The 14,196-nt window shown below is 41.2% G+C and overlaps 1 protein-coding gene across 1 annotated transcript in view; it reads left to right on the top strand.

Annotated features, from left to right (window-relative positions):
• The window catches only part of PRKN (parkin RBR E3 ubiquitin protein ligase), a 611,971-nt gene that overhangs the window by 302,287 nt on the left and 295,488 nt on the right, over positions 1 to 14,196 (top strand). The window lies entirely within an intron of this gene.

The following is a 14,196-nucleotide window of genomic DNA, read 5'->3' as shown; positions in this document are numbered from 1 at the left end:
CTCCGAATCGTCACATCACTGCTGTGGCATGAAAATGACCCTTGAAAAATAAGATAAATGCCTCTTTGAACATCTAAATACTATAAATGATCCTTCTAGCCCAACAACATGATGGAAAGTCAGCTCTTCCCCAAATAAATGCTGCTGTTTTGACTTGTCATTTGTATCTTGTCGTTGATTTTTAGCTGCAGCACCACCAGTCCTCCCCCGCCCCCCGAAGTGACATTTGAAATGCATTTGGAGGCATCTTCTTGGACCAAAACACCTGTGGAATTAGGAGGGAAGCTAAGAGAATGTGAGAGTAGCAACATTTGTCATGGGGATTTCACATATCCCTACTGCTAGTGTTGCTGCCTTGGTAAAAATCAAATTTACCCTGTTGTAGCAAACTAATTTTCATTTTCATGGAATTATGCATATTGCGTGCTTGCCAGTTTTATAGCTAATGGCCACAGTTGAACTATGCACCTTTCCCATTTATTTTCTTAAGCTTATGAATGTATGGAACGCGTGGGGCGCTGTGGTCTAAACCACAGAGCCTAGGGCTTGCCAATCAGAAGGTCGGCGGTTTGAATCCCTGCGACGGGGTGAGTTCCCATTGCTCAGTCCCAGCTCCTGCCCACCTAGCAGTTCAAAATCACGTCAAAGTGCAAGTAGATAAATAGGTACCACTACAGCGGGAAGGTAAATGGCGTTTCCGTGCACTGCTCTGGTTCGCCAGAAGCGGCTTTGTCATGCTGGCTACATGACCCGGAAGCTGTTGGCTCTCTCGGCAAATAAAGCGAGATTAGTGCCGCAACCCCAGAGTCGTCCGCGACTGGACCTAATGGTTAGGGGTACCTTTACCTTTTATGAATGTATAACTGTGTTAGATTGCAGTTGTTAATTTTTTCCCCCACAGGAGGGCTAAAATAAACATGATGACATTATTCACACACTAACTCTCTTTCCTTTCTGAGTATTAACATTCATGTTCAGAGACATAACATTTGATAATATTTGAATATTTTCACAGTAGACCAGACCAATCCCCAAAGTTTTCAAGAGTGTTAAGATATAATCTTATCTCCTAACCAAACCTCTCCTATATGTGCTGAAGCATGACTGATGTCACATGTTGTTTCAAGTCAAGTTCTAATACATTTTTGGGATAATCACTTCTTCTTGCCTCTAGGGTGCCTTTTACTTACAGGAAATATACAACCGCTGGTGCGTAATTTGATGGATTACTAAACTCTTCATATTATGATGTAATCATCAGGCTACATCACTTTGGATTATGTGTGCATTTATAGTCTCATCTATGATCATTGCAACACTGACTTTCATTTGTAATGTGGCCTGGCACCATGCATAATTAAAAGCAGACAAAATAAATTCTGGTTACAGGTAGGTAGCCGTGTTGGTCTGGATCGAAGTAAAATAAAAAAATTCCTTCAGTAGCACCTTAAAGACCAACTAAGTTTTTATTTTGGTATGAGCTTTCGTGTGCATGGTATCTGAAGAAGTGTGCATGCACACGAAAGCTCATACCAAAATAAAAACTTAGTTGGTCTTTAAGGTGCTACTGAAGGAATTTTTTTATTTTAAAATAAATTCTGCTCTTGAAAAAATCATGATAGCTGGTGGGATTTATAACTACTCTAAAAAGGTTTAAAAGTTGTTTTTGATCCATCACTGGAAAGAAAATACTTATGAATACTTTCTTCCAGGGTGCAGTCCTGGCTGATATGGAGAATGAAGCCAGATAGCTTGCCTGCACCTTTTCCTGCAGCATTCTAGTTTTTACTTGGGAGGAAAACCTGCTCCAAGATAATCCTTGATTATATCATGTAATTCTAACTGTAATTCTAACTTTAATCTATGATTAGAAGCCAAGATACATCTGGGTATTTCTCAGCCCTGGGAATACCCTTGCCTGTGTTCTGATAACCAGAATCCAATTGCTATAATCTTCTGAACATGTGATACCTTTATCCTGTAGGATTTTCACTGGGTATTATGATGGTAGGTTTTGTATTATCTTGTTGAGCACTTAAATTGATGAGGGGCACTATAAATATCTAGATTGCGATCTTAGACAACATGATTAGAGTTTTACCTCAGGATTTTGGTGTTTCATGAAATAGTATAGTGCAGACTTAGTCATTAGAAATGCTGCTACCTTTGAATTCATTCTCTGCATAAAATGCACATATTTATATGTATTTTTAATCAAATGTTGGAAAATTGTGTTATCTGATTGATAACCAAAACCCAGCCATCCTTTGAAATATGAAATTTGATTAATGTTTCCAATGCAGTTCTTCAGCCAAGCCAAGTAATCTGTACACAATTGCATATACCGGGGTAAAATGTGTGCAAAATCTGTAGAAAGGTGTTTATCAGAAGAAATTTGCACTAAATGCTGATCACATCTGCGCGCGCACACACACACCCCCAAAAAAACACCAACAGAGTTGAGAATGTGGAGAATTTTAAGCTGGAAATATGAGTCTGAGACAAACAAAAATTGACAGATTTGCCCATTTCCAGTAGAGAACTTGCATATGATCAGGTGGCTCCCCCCACCCCACCTTAGGAAATACAAGCATACCTCAGAGATATTGCAGGATCGGTTCTGAACCAATAAATTTCTCTCCCCCCCAAAAAAAAAAATACGTACCAAAGTTAGGTTTACAATATACTATAGTCTATTAAACCAGCTCCCCTGGCTGCAGGGGCTGGAGAGGAAAAACTGGGTTCCAGCCCTAGCCATCTCTACGCCCATGGCCAGAAGAGGGGTGGGGGACAGGCTGCCCCACAAGGAGCAATATCTGTAAAGCACAATAAAATGAGGTCTGCCTGTAGTAGCTTCTATGATTTGTATCGTGACCAATTATATGTTTCTTCAAAGCAAGACCTCCTGTAGACAGATTCAAATAAAATCTTCTTGCTATTGCCTAATGGATATGTACTTCCTCCTCAAGGGTTCGATATTATTACATGCATTGTTCATTGGGGGAAACCATCACTGTACTAATTTTTCAACTCTGAAACTTGTAATGGGAAAATATTTTTAAAAGGCATTGTCATGTAAGGGAGCAGAGCCTTCCTGATTGTGAAATGAATGGATATTACTGTCTCATTTTTAAAGAGCCAGGCAATTAAGTAGTCTCTTTTCCTTAGTCAAGTTGTGATCGGCATGAAAGCATCATCAAGAGTCTCTTACAGAGTCACACTTTTGAGAAGGTGAGCAAAGAGACAGAACTATGACCTTGCTGAGAATCACTCTGCAGTAATTCAACCGCAGGGGACTCATCAACCCACTGTGATGCACTGGAGAATATATCAGGCTAAGAGATTTATCCAGTCTCAGTGGGAAAATATTAGATACAGGGTTCAGATCAGTCAGAAAATGTTACATTCTGGATTTCTGGGCTCATGCAAATGACATTATTATCTAAACGTGCTCTTGATCCCGTCTCTTAACTTGGTTCTTGGGAAGTGCTTCGGTAATCCTGGAGGCTGCTGCTGGGTGTATCTGATTTAAGAGGCTCATAACATAGCACGTGTTTAAAAGGGTGATGGTACATAGAGAAGGCAGCCTGCCAATCTGAGAGCTCCAGCTGCTTAGTTCTAAAAGTTAAAACACTCCTAGCACTTTTAAGAAAGAAAACAGAGCCAGAACATAGGAAGCAGCCATATCACACCATTGGTCTATCTAGCTCAGTATTTTCTATGGACTTTAAATAGCTCTCCGGGATTTCAGGCAGGGGTCTTCCCAGCCTTATCTGGAGACTTGAGTGTTACAACGTTCCGCATACAAGGCAGGTGCTCTACCACTGAGCTATGGTCCTTTGTGAAACAATGTGCCCCTTCCTTAAACAGATGGTACAGCATATGAGATAAGGATTCTTCGGGAACATCTTGCAGGGTTTCATTGCTGTACTTCCCCCTCTCTGCCTCACAATTCCTTTTTTGTTTCTTTTTGAGGTAGAGAAATGGTGTGAATAGGATAATGATGCAATTAGACATTTGTGTGGAGGCCCTGGCATGTATGCTATCATCTACATCAGGCATCCCCAAACTTCGGGCCTCCAGGTGTTTTGGACTACAATTCCCATCATCCCTGACCACTGGTCCTGTTAGCTAGGGATCATGGGAGTTGTAGGCCAAAACATCTGGAGGGCCGCAGTTTGGGGATGCCTGATCTACATGGTGGAGAGGATGACATGCTGCTCTTCCGCCATATGAGCACCTGAATTTAGGTTACGTCTCAATTTATGTTGTACATTAAGATTGTGTGCTTATTGGTGGATTTGGCTGCCCATATGGTAGATCAGGGGGACAGGATCTACCTCTCCTGAAAAAGCATTGCAGGACAGCCAACTCGTCCAAACCTCCCCATCAAGCTTCCTGACCACCTGACCATGACTGTATGTTATCTCCACTGTCTGGTCAAAGTGCCTGCTGTCTGCTTAGAGGCATCAGTCATAGCAGAAGGTCAGGTGACAGGTGGTAAGAAGACTTTCCTTCTCCTTTTCTCTGTACTTTGAAAGGCGTGGGTCAGAGTGGAGTGGCAGAGGAATGGAGTGTCCTTCCACTGCCCTGGTCCCTCCCTTCTCTGTGGTTTTGCAAATGCCAATTTGGCATTATTTAAAGTGGCTTAGCATATTCAACTTGAGAGGGCTGAGGTTTGTAAAATATGCCAGTAACTCTGTTAATGTCACTGGGACTCTTTCGAATTAAGTGGCTAGCTTTAGGTAATGTCCCAAATAAAGCCTAACACTGTGGGTAAATATGTGAAAATGACCCATCAGAATGGCTTCCATGTCACTGAGATCACTTAAAGTGCTGGGCTAAGGAGCTTGAAAGGATACTTGGAAGTGCACCGAAGTGTTTCCAGTGTCTCTATGCCTCAACGCATCCTTGAAGGGCTCTGCCATGGCTTGAAATTTTATAGTGAGGAAAGAAAATAGACTCTGGGTGGCCTGTTATCCACAGTCTATCATGTCAGTGGTCTGTAACAGCTGCTTTTGGAGCCTGGGTAGCCTGTTATGCCAATCTGCCATTAATCTCCTGATCAATGATACAGCTTACTGTAACAGCTCTTTCTGGAGCTTTTAAGGCACGGTGTGTGAATGAATGCTCTGGGAGTTTTGAAGTCTTGGAGCATTAGCAGGAAAAAGTCTATGTTCAGATTTTTGGACTGTGTTTGCAGATTACGTTTATCTTCCAAAAAGTATTTACGAAAGCGAGGTAGTGTCAACCTGACCTGCTGCTGGGCAGGGACTTGGAGACTGTGGTGCAGCTTGTTAATTTGATCTTGATCCAAGCTGAGGACTGGTGCATAACATGTCTCATCTTATGAAAGGGCAGGAGTCATTGTGTTATTGTTCTTTTAGTCATCCTCGCTGGCAAGTATTTGGGCAACAAGTTTAGGACCCAAGTCAGACTGGAAAGCTGTCATATGTCAGGAAGCTGAAACTAATTGGTATGCTAAGTTGTGTGTATGCCTGGGCCTCATATTGTCCAATAAGCATTTTTAATGTGAAAAGGGATTTGGGCAGAGAATATTCCCTGAAAGAAAAAACCCTAAAATCTTAATCCCCCCCCCACACACACTGGTTCATTGTTGTTTGCAACAGTGAATGTCTGCAGCTTTGGCAATGGTTCTTGTTCCTCCTAGTAACAATCATCTGTTCACATTGCCAGTTGGATTTGACTGTGCCTGCCTTATAAATTAGCCCCATGTTATCTGTCTGCTTCTAAAAAGGCAAGATTACCGGTATAGCCTGTGCTTTGCTCCTAAATGAGGCTAGTGGAGGATGGATGGAGCCCTCCATCCCTCTGTTGACACCCTCTTGTACAATTTTAAAGCACAGTGGTAAGAATAAAAATAGCAGGCTGGAAACGCAGCAAGGTTATGGAAGAGGTGCAGAACACACCCTTCTACTATACTGTGGAAGTGCAGCCATAGCTGCCAAGTTATCCCTTTTTTTAAGGGATTTTCCCTTATGCTGAATAGGCTTCCTCGCGAGAAAAGGGAAAACTTGGCAGCTATGAGTGCAGCATCTTCAACATAGTGTCAGTTCACTCCTGACTTTGAACCAGGGGTCTCCTTAGAAAGGGAGTGCAGGAAGCAGCCCACTATGCTACAGCCACCTACACAGAGGAATCTCATTCCTGCAGAACTTTTGGGCCCCAAGATTCCAGCTGGAAGACAAGAGGTCTCTACACAATGAGTCTGGGGTCACTTCTGGCTGTGAGAGCCTCACCCCATCAAACACAGGAGCAGAGGAGATGGGAGGGGCAGACAGGAGCTACCAGGCCTAGCTAGCTGGCTGGACAAGGCTACTGTTCATCTGACATTACTGAGTGGGGAAGCCTACCGCTCAGGCCTGCCTGAGAGCTACGAATGGGCAGAGTATCCAGCTCTGATCCTAATATAAGCTATTAGGAAGGGCTATTTGTAATTTTGAAAATAAGCCATGAAGCTGGAGCAAATTATGCTCATGATGAAGATGTTCACACAGAGGTGCTGCCTGAATGCCATGGGTGAATTCTATTGGATCAGCTAAGAGACCAGCTTCACAAATGCACATCAAGATACGGTATTTGGAAGAGTGTGATGAGTTTCCATTGGTACTGCTGAAGGACCAGTAACCTTTGGCTCCTTCTTTCAGAATTGTTCCATCCCAGCTGGCCATTGCAGGCACTTCGTAACAGAGGCTAGTGTTTGAGCTTGTTTCTTCCCACCTTCCAAACTCTTCCTTTTGTGCCATGCCTTTTAGACTGCAAGCCTGAAGGCAGACAATCTGAACTGCAAGGTTACTATATTAATTTTTTGAGCCACTCTACCTATTTTCATCTGAACAGCAAGATAAAAATAATAATGCTTTAAATAAGTAAATTTTAGTATTAACTCCACACCCAGCTTGACTCAGAACATTCTTAAGAAGCCCCTTAGAATTCAAAATTTCATCTATAAAGTTCACTGTAGTATATCTTATTAACTTATATCTTCATATATTTTCCATCCATTATTCTGGTTGGTAATTGCTGCTCAAGCAAACACTTCCCTAAAAGGATTTTGAAGGCTCTAATTAACTCTGGGAAATGCCAAGCTATTTCACAGTGGAAAATGGATCTGTGCTGTCTCTGAGCTTGCCACTCATTTTGGGGAATACCTTTACCGGTAAATTGTTTTCTGGTAGTGTGGAAGCCCCTCTTCTTCTTTTAAAAACGTGTTTGTTTATTTATTTTAATGGATCAATGCTTTAGAATTTCCACTAGACCTTGCCTTTCTTTGTATGCTTGAACTTCATTCATATGTTTGCTGATTCGTTGTTTTGTCTTTAATTTCTATTTTTAAAGGTTTTGTAGTAAGAAGTTATGATTCTCTGGGAGATTACATGCTGTAGGCATTTCCTTCTTGACAATGGCAGCATTGGCTTCAATGGCAGTGTTGCTTTGTTCCATGTCTGCTATATACACATGTTGCCTGGAAATGTTCTTTGTTCTGAGATGGGAGTGAACATGCAGGCGCATGTGGGTTTGCCCTTGTTCTTTCCTCATTGGATTTACCATACTTGGCAATTACTTACTCTAAAACGTGAATGCTGCTTGCCTTTCCACACACAAAAAAAGACACCTGAGCAACTTTAAAGGGTTTGCTGTGATAGCTAAAGACTGCTGGTCTCATTCAGTAGCAGCCAGTGATTTGAGGAAGGGGATTTTGTTTCCACAGGGTGATTTTTTTATATGTGATGGATAAAATATCTCAAGCAATTATATAAGAACCTGATACTATGTGTCTCAGCAGAGCAATGAGCTTATCAGTTGAAATAAAATCCCCAGTAAAATCTAAGCAGCCGACTACGTTTACAATTTAAATATGAAGTTGAACTGTTCTGGTAATACACTTCCCACCTAATATAAATTATACAGTGATTTAGTGGCTCCTTTCTCTAAGAATGCTCCTGAAATTCTGATCCAAATTTATTGCAGTGTTCTGGAGTTTCAGCTGGCCTTGCTTCTGAAGTGCAATATTAGCAATTATCCTTTGTTGTTTTCCAATTTTTGTGGAAACCACTGTGCATGCATAGTTTGCTACAGTTCCTTTTTTTTCCTTTGCAAACCTCCCCCAGTACATTACCAAAGCAGACATACACAATGATAAACTGCAAAAGAAAAAGAAGAAATATTGATGCTGTTATGTAGGGTTGCATCATTTTTGTGTGTGATATGGGCTTGTGTGCATTGACTAGAAAATAAAAAGCAAATTTGATGTGATTGGCTGCTATTGTATCAAGATTATATTGGGGTGGTCTTTTACCAATGTGCAGCGGTATGTTTGGCGTGCTATGGTCCATGGGGTCACGAAGAGTCGGACACGACTAAACGACTAAACAACAAAATGTTTGAACATGACTAACAGCAGTCCTAACTATAGGAAGCTGGTGTAACTCAAGCCAGTGTAAGTTACCCTTATTCCAAACACCATTAGGAGCCCCAGGTTGAGCCAGCAGGTGAGTATAGGTCCTAGGTTTCAAGGATTGTGCCCTAGGTGACACAACCAAGCTGAACAGGGTTTGGAATAGGTGTAAGTCTCTCCTTGCCCTGTCCTGCCTCCACCACATCCCTTGAATATTCATTTTGGGGTTTACACTGGCATAAATTATGCCATTTTAAGGAGCTTGCTCATTCAGAATATCTTGATCTGAGCTGGAGTAAGAGACTTACAGCCTGGCTCAGCTGAGAATGCCCAAGATTCACTAAATCAAAATTATCTCATCCCTGTGGACCTTGGGTTTGGATTGCACTGTATAACTTTACACAAAAACAGTTTCCAAGAACACAGCTTCAATTCCAGTGTTGATTTTATAGCTTTTCCTAGTTAAACAACTATACTCTCTCTCTCTCTCTCTCTATATATATATGTGTGTGTGTGTGCGTGTGCGTGTGCGTGTGTGTGTGTGTGTGTATTCTATCTTTCAACTAACTCCCAATGTGGTTTACAAAACAAAATCATAGACTTCCAGGTAACTCAGTATGGAATTGTATCCCAAAGGCTGCAATCCTTTGTACACTTACTAGGACGTAAGTTCCAGTGCTTTTTTCCTGGAGGTATGCTGGGTACACATACCCCTAAACATGTTATGTCCATTTACTGTATTTATTTTCCCTGATTTGAACTATAAAATGGTGATTTTCTTGAGTCAAAATGAGAGTACCCCTAAACATTTTTTTAAGAAAAAAAGCATTGGTAAGTTCAGTTATATTCAGTGGAGCTTACTAAGTAGATCTGTATAGGATTTCACTGACCTAGGAGCACCAGATATAGGACAGAGTGAATTAGAATAATAGTAAGGGGAAAACATTTTTACCCCTGCTTTTCAACAAGAAAAGTCAATTTTGTTAATACTTCTAGGGCCTCAGTTATGTGCTATATAAAATGAATATTCTGTCACGGTGGAAATACACACACACCTTGAAGTAAGATTACTTCTGACCATATTGAAAGAAATCTTGGAAGAAAGGAATAAAAAGGGGGAGACAAGTAATACATTACTTTCCCATTAAGCAAAACTTTGATAGAAGTCAAAGTCATTTCCAGTCCAGCAAAAAAAATATGATATAACAAAAAAAAACCCTCAATTTTCTCTTTCATAAAATATGCATTGTATTTTGTACAATGCTAATAAATTTTGAAATGACCATTTTGAACTGTTCTAAAAACTGAAAAGAACATCACTGGGATATTTGTCTTTTCTAACAATCATACATGATCCCTACTATTGTACATTGGTGGTTATCCTATTTTATTTATTAATTTTAAATTGTGTGGGTGGGTGTGGGTTACACGGCTGAATAAAGTGAAGAGTTACTGGCATCAGAAGACATGAGTCAGATACTGAAAACCTCCTTATACTAGGTTTGAGTAATAACTTATCTGTCCCCTTAAACTGAATGCAATTCACCTGGCAATACTTTCTGGTTTATCTAGAACAGTAATGGGGAACAGGTATAGTTGGACTACCACCATTCCCAGCCAGCATGGCAAATAGTCAAGGATGATGGGAGTTTTAGTCCACACGTTTCCCATACTTGATCTAGTAGAAAAACTCCTTTTGCTGTCTATCTGGAACGATGAAAACAGAGTGGTATGTCATCAAAGACCACAGTATTAAAAACTGCTGGTTAGTGTAGTCTGCAGAAGTTTCTCTACCCATTTTTTAAAGGCATACATCATGGGTTTTTGTTTCTTTCCTTTGCAAACCCCTCTGAACTAGATGAAAGAAAACACCCTGAGTGTCAAATTAATGTAAAAGACTTTGAATTTATATGCAATCCCAGATTCACTGTCTCTGATACAGTTTGAATTATTGTGATTCAAGGGATACAAGGCAGCTGGGGGTGGATGGTGGAAAATGGCTGGATGACATTGCATGTATTGAGTTTCTTTTCTAGATTATAGTTACAGGTAGGTAGCCGTGTTGGTCTGAGTCGAAGCAAAATAAAAAAATTCCTTCAGTAGCACCTTAAAGACCAACTAAGTTTATATTTTGGTATGAGCTTTCGTGTGCATGCACACTTCTTCAGATACACTAGAAACAGTGTCAGACCCTATATATATACAGAGGGTGGTGGGGGTGGGTGGGAATGGGAGATGGGCTGATGGGAGTGGTAAACCTGTAGATCCAAAATATAAACTTAGTTGGTCTTTAAGGTGCTACTGAAGGAATTTTTTTATTTTTTTTCTAGATTATGTTCACTTGAACCTCTTTGAGAAATATGATTATATGGATATGCGTTCTCGTGATCACTTCACCAATGTTATAGTTTCCTTTCCTGTCTTAGTGTACTTGTGTAATTATTATATGGCTTTGATCAGTGGCTTTTTCTTGAAGGCTTGGTTAGTTTGTGTGAAAAGGGAAGGGCACACAGATCTGACAATAAAGTGTTTCTTTTCCTCTTCTAAGTGAGACATTGCCAGAGGACTCAGTCTGTTAGTGTATTTGAACTTTTCCTTCACGGAGCCCCTTTGGAGTCTTAAATTGGCATACAAATTCAAATCTGATTGCCTGTGGAAATTAAGCCTGGAGGAATGGATGGTTTCTCTACAGGAAACACTTGATAATAAAATTGAACAGTTGGATTCTACTTTGAGGGCTGATATATACATGTAAGACCTGAAAATCAGCAGCGATGTCTAGCATAAGATGATGGAGATACATTTTAAATAGCTGCTTTGATGCCAAGCTTTATTTGTAGCTCATATTAGACCATACATATCTTTAACAATCTATATGTTAATGCAGTGGATTGGGTTCAATACAGCTAGAATGAATCGTGACCTAAATTTTATTGCTGGCACTTACCTCCTCAAATAATTCAGGCTGGATTCAACAAACTATGACCTCTAGCTATGGTTTTGCAATTTTCATGTGGTATTGCCCAGGCATGCAGAAGGTAGATGTGGACAGTTGAAAATGGGTTTAATCATGGCTTCAGTTTTTCTAACTACATCAAATGATGCTGGTAGTGAGAGAGGGGGAAAGTATATTTTTTTGTGGTATAACTTGTCTAGAGAGGAGGAGTGGGATGAACCACCACAGGATGCTTATACTAAGTAGTACTGTTGGTCCACCTATCCCAGGATTGTCTACACACTGGCAGTGCTTCTCCAGGGTTTCAGAAAGCGGTGTCTCTTGGCCCTTCCTGGAGATGCCATGAATTGAGTGGGACCTTCTGCATGCAAAGCAGATGCTCTGCCACTGAGCTAATGACTCTTCCCCAGTAGAATCATGTCCAAAGCCCCTCTGTAGCAGATACTTTAAAAGGCTAAGTAAACTGCTTAATCTTTCAAAAATATTCAATGGTGCAGATTCTAAAATATAAGCAATAAATCATTAAAGGAAAAACAGAACCTCGAAGCAATAATGCAGAAATATGGAAGCAAATGGATCAGAAATTCAGACACATAAACCAGGGTCCATTCTTGTGGATCAAGGAATGCATGGGCAAAAAGATAAGTCCTCACAAGATGCTTGAAACAATTCCCAATTGCTGCTTCACACAAGGCAGAGAGAGAAGAGCATTCTACAGTACAGGGGCCACAGTAGAAAATGCCCGTTTTTGGTTCACTGCCCTATGAGACTCTGTATGGTGTGATAGCACAAGCAGAATTTCTCCATATGGTATAAATGCTCTTACAGGCAGGTGGTCTTTCAGGTAACATGGCTGAGTTGTTCAGGGCTTTGTACATTAAAATGATGTTGAACATGGCCTAGTAGGTGATCAGTAGTTGCCAAGTACCTCAGGGTCCAGGGAGGGCTTCCCACAAGATACCCCCACCCCCCTGCTAGCTTGAATTAGCCTTTGTGGGCAGGGTTCCAGAGAGCATGGTTCAAAATGCAGCTGCAAGGTTGCTTACCAGAGTTGTTTTTTATTTGAGATTGTAAGCTGTTTTGTGGCAGAAGTATTTTTTTAAATACTTGTTGCCCCAAGACACTCTCCTTGCCCCTTTGCTTAATTTGTGAAATTCAACAAAATTTCATTTGAAAAAAATGTAGGAAGGGACTAGGAAATCTCTGGTCCTCCAGACATTGCAAGGACTCCAAGTCCCACCAGCATGGCCCATCGTCACTGAAGGTGGGAGCTGTAGTCTGACAACATCTGGAGAGCACCAGATTTCCCATTCCTGATGTAGTGAGAGGGAATACAGTGACTCAGGTGTTCAAAAATGTTGCATAACAAGTTGTACTATTACTGCTGAGAATAATGTATATCTCCACGTTTAGTCAAAGCATTTCCAAGTAAATGGGCAGCAATAAGTTCTTGGGTAGCTCAATATAAAGGCTTTGAAAGTGCACAAAAAATTGAATATGACCATCAACAGTAGAGCAATGTGAGTGTCTCTCTCCAATATCTGCTTTCTGTCTGTGTGGTGACTGACTGAACCCACTGCCCTTTTCAGAATGCCTCTGGCGAAGTCGGAGAAAAGACCTGCTATTCATGATAAAAGCTCTTTGGGCTCAGTCTCCTTTGCCAGTTCTTCATCAAGGCTGTCCAGATCCAGTACGCTTGGTCTCAGTTAATAGATCAACTCTGACCTTTGTGGGAGAGAGAGAGCGGGGAGCGGGGGTGAGAAATGTATGAGAACACTTTAAAAATATTTCTGAATGAGGTGCTAGGCCACAGAGGGGAAGTTATGATTCTGCATGCAATTTCATTATACTTCCTCTTCCCCGAATCAGTGCATGAGGCTTTGGATAATAAACTAAGTCTGAAAGAGACACTTTGGGCGTCTCAGGTGTGATGCCCCAAAGGTGCCCAGGAGGGCTTGACTTCAGTGGTAGATGGGGATGGGATAAGGCAGTGAGTCTTAGAGTTGAACCCTCCCTGTGTCTTAGGGATGGGAGCATGACAGGACTGAGTTTTGGAACAGGCTTGAAAGTCAAACCAATCTGTTACAAATGTTTCAAAAAATAGGTTGTTTAACAGTAGGTATTTTTATTCAAGCTAGAGGGAGAGTTGATGGGTGAGTGTTTCTCTCTCTCTCTCTCTCTCTCTCTCTCTCTCTCTCTCTCTCTCTCTCTCTCTCTCACACACACACACACACACACACACACACACACACACACTTCTAGCATGTTAGCCTGTTCTTCCAAGTACTGCATAGAAAATAGAGGGTTACTTCATTGAAGCAAAATGCTAACTGCACACAGACCAAGAGGCTGGATAGTTTGAGAGTTAACTGTACTACAATGGATTAAGTTCTTTGAGGTTTGTAGCCAGCCTGTTAATCAGCAAACAAATATTATCTGGATTTAATTTTGGGGAGAAATGTTACTTGTATATTTGGTAATCATGCTTTTTATGGCAATGTTGTTGTTGTTGTTTAGTCGTTTAGTCGTGTCCGACTCTTCGTGACCCCATGGACCATAGCACGCCAGGCACTCCTGTCTTGCACTGCCTCCCGCAATGTGGTCAAACTCATGTTCGTAGCTTCGAGAACACTGTCCAACCATCTTGTCCTCTGTCGTCCCCTTCTCCTCGTGCCCTCAATCTTTCCCAACATCAAGGTCTTTTCCAAGGATTCTTCTCTTCTCATGAGGTGGCCAAAGTATTGGAGCCTCAGCTTCACGATCTGTCCTTCCAGGGAGCACTCAGGGCTGATTTCCTTAAGAATGGATAGGTTTGATCTTC

This window comes from Zootoca vivipara, chromosome 3 (genome assembly GCF_963506605.1).
Source record: "Zootoca vivipara chromosome 3, rZooViv1.1, whole genome shotgun sequence".
Taxonomy (NCBI): Eukaryota; Metazoa; Chordata; class Lepidosauria; order Squamata; family Lacertidae; genus Zootoca; species Zootoca vivipara.
The sequence above is the reverse complement of the archived record's forward strand: the minus strand, read 5'-3'. Positions and strand labels throughout refer to the sequence as shown.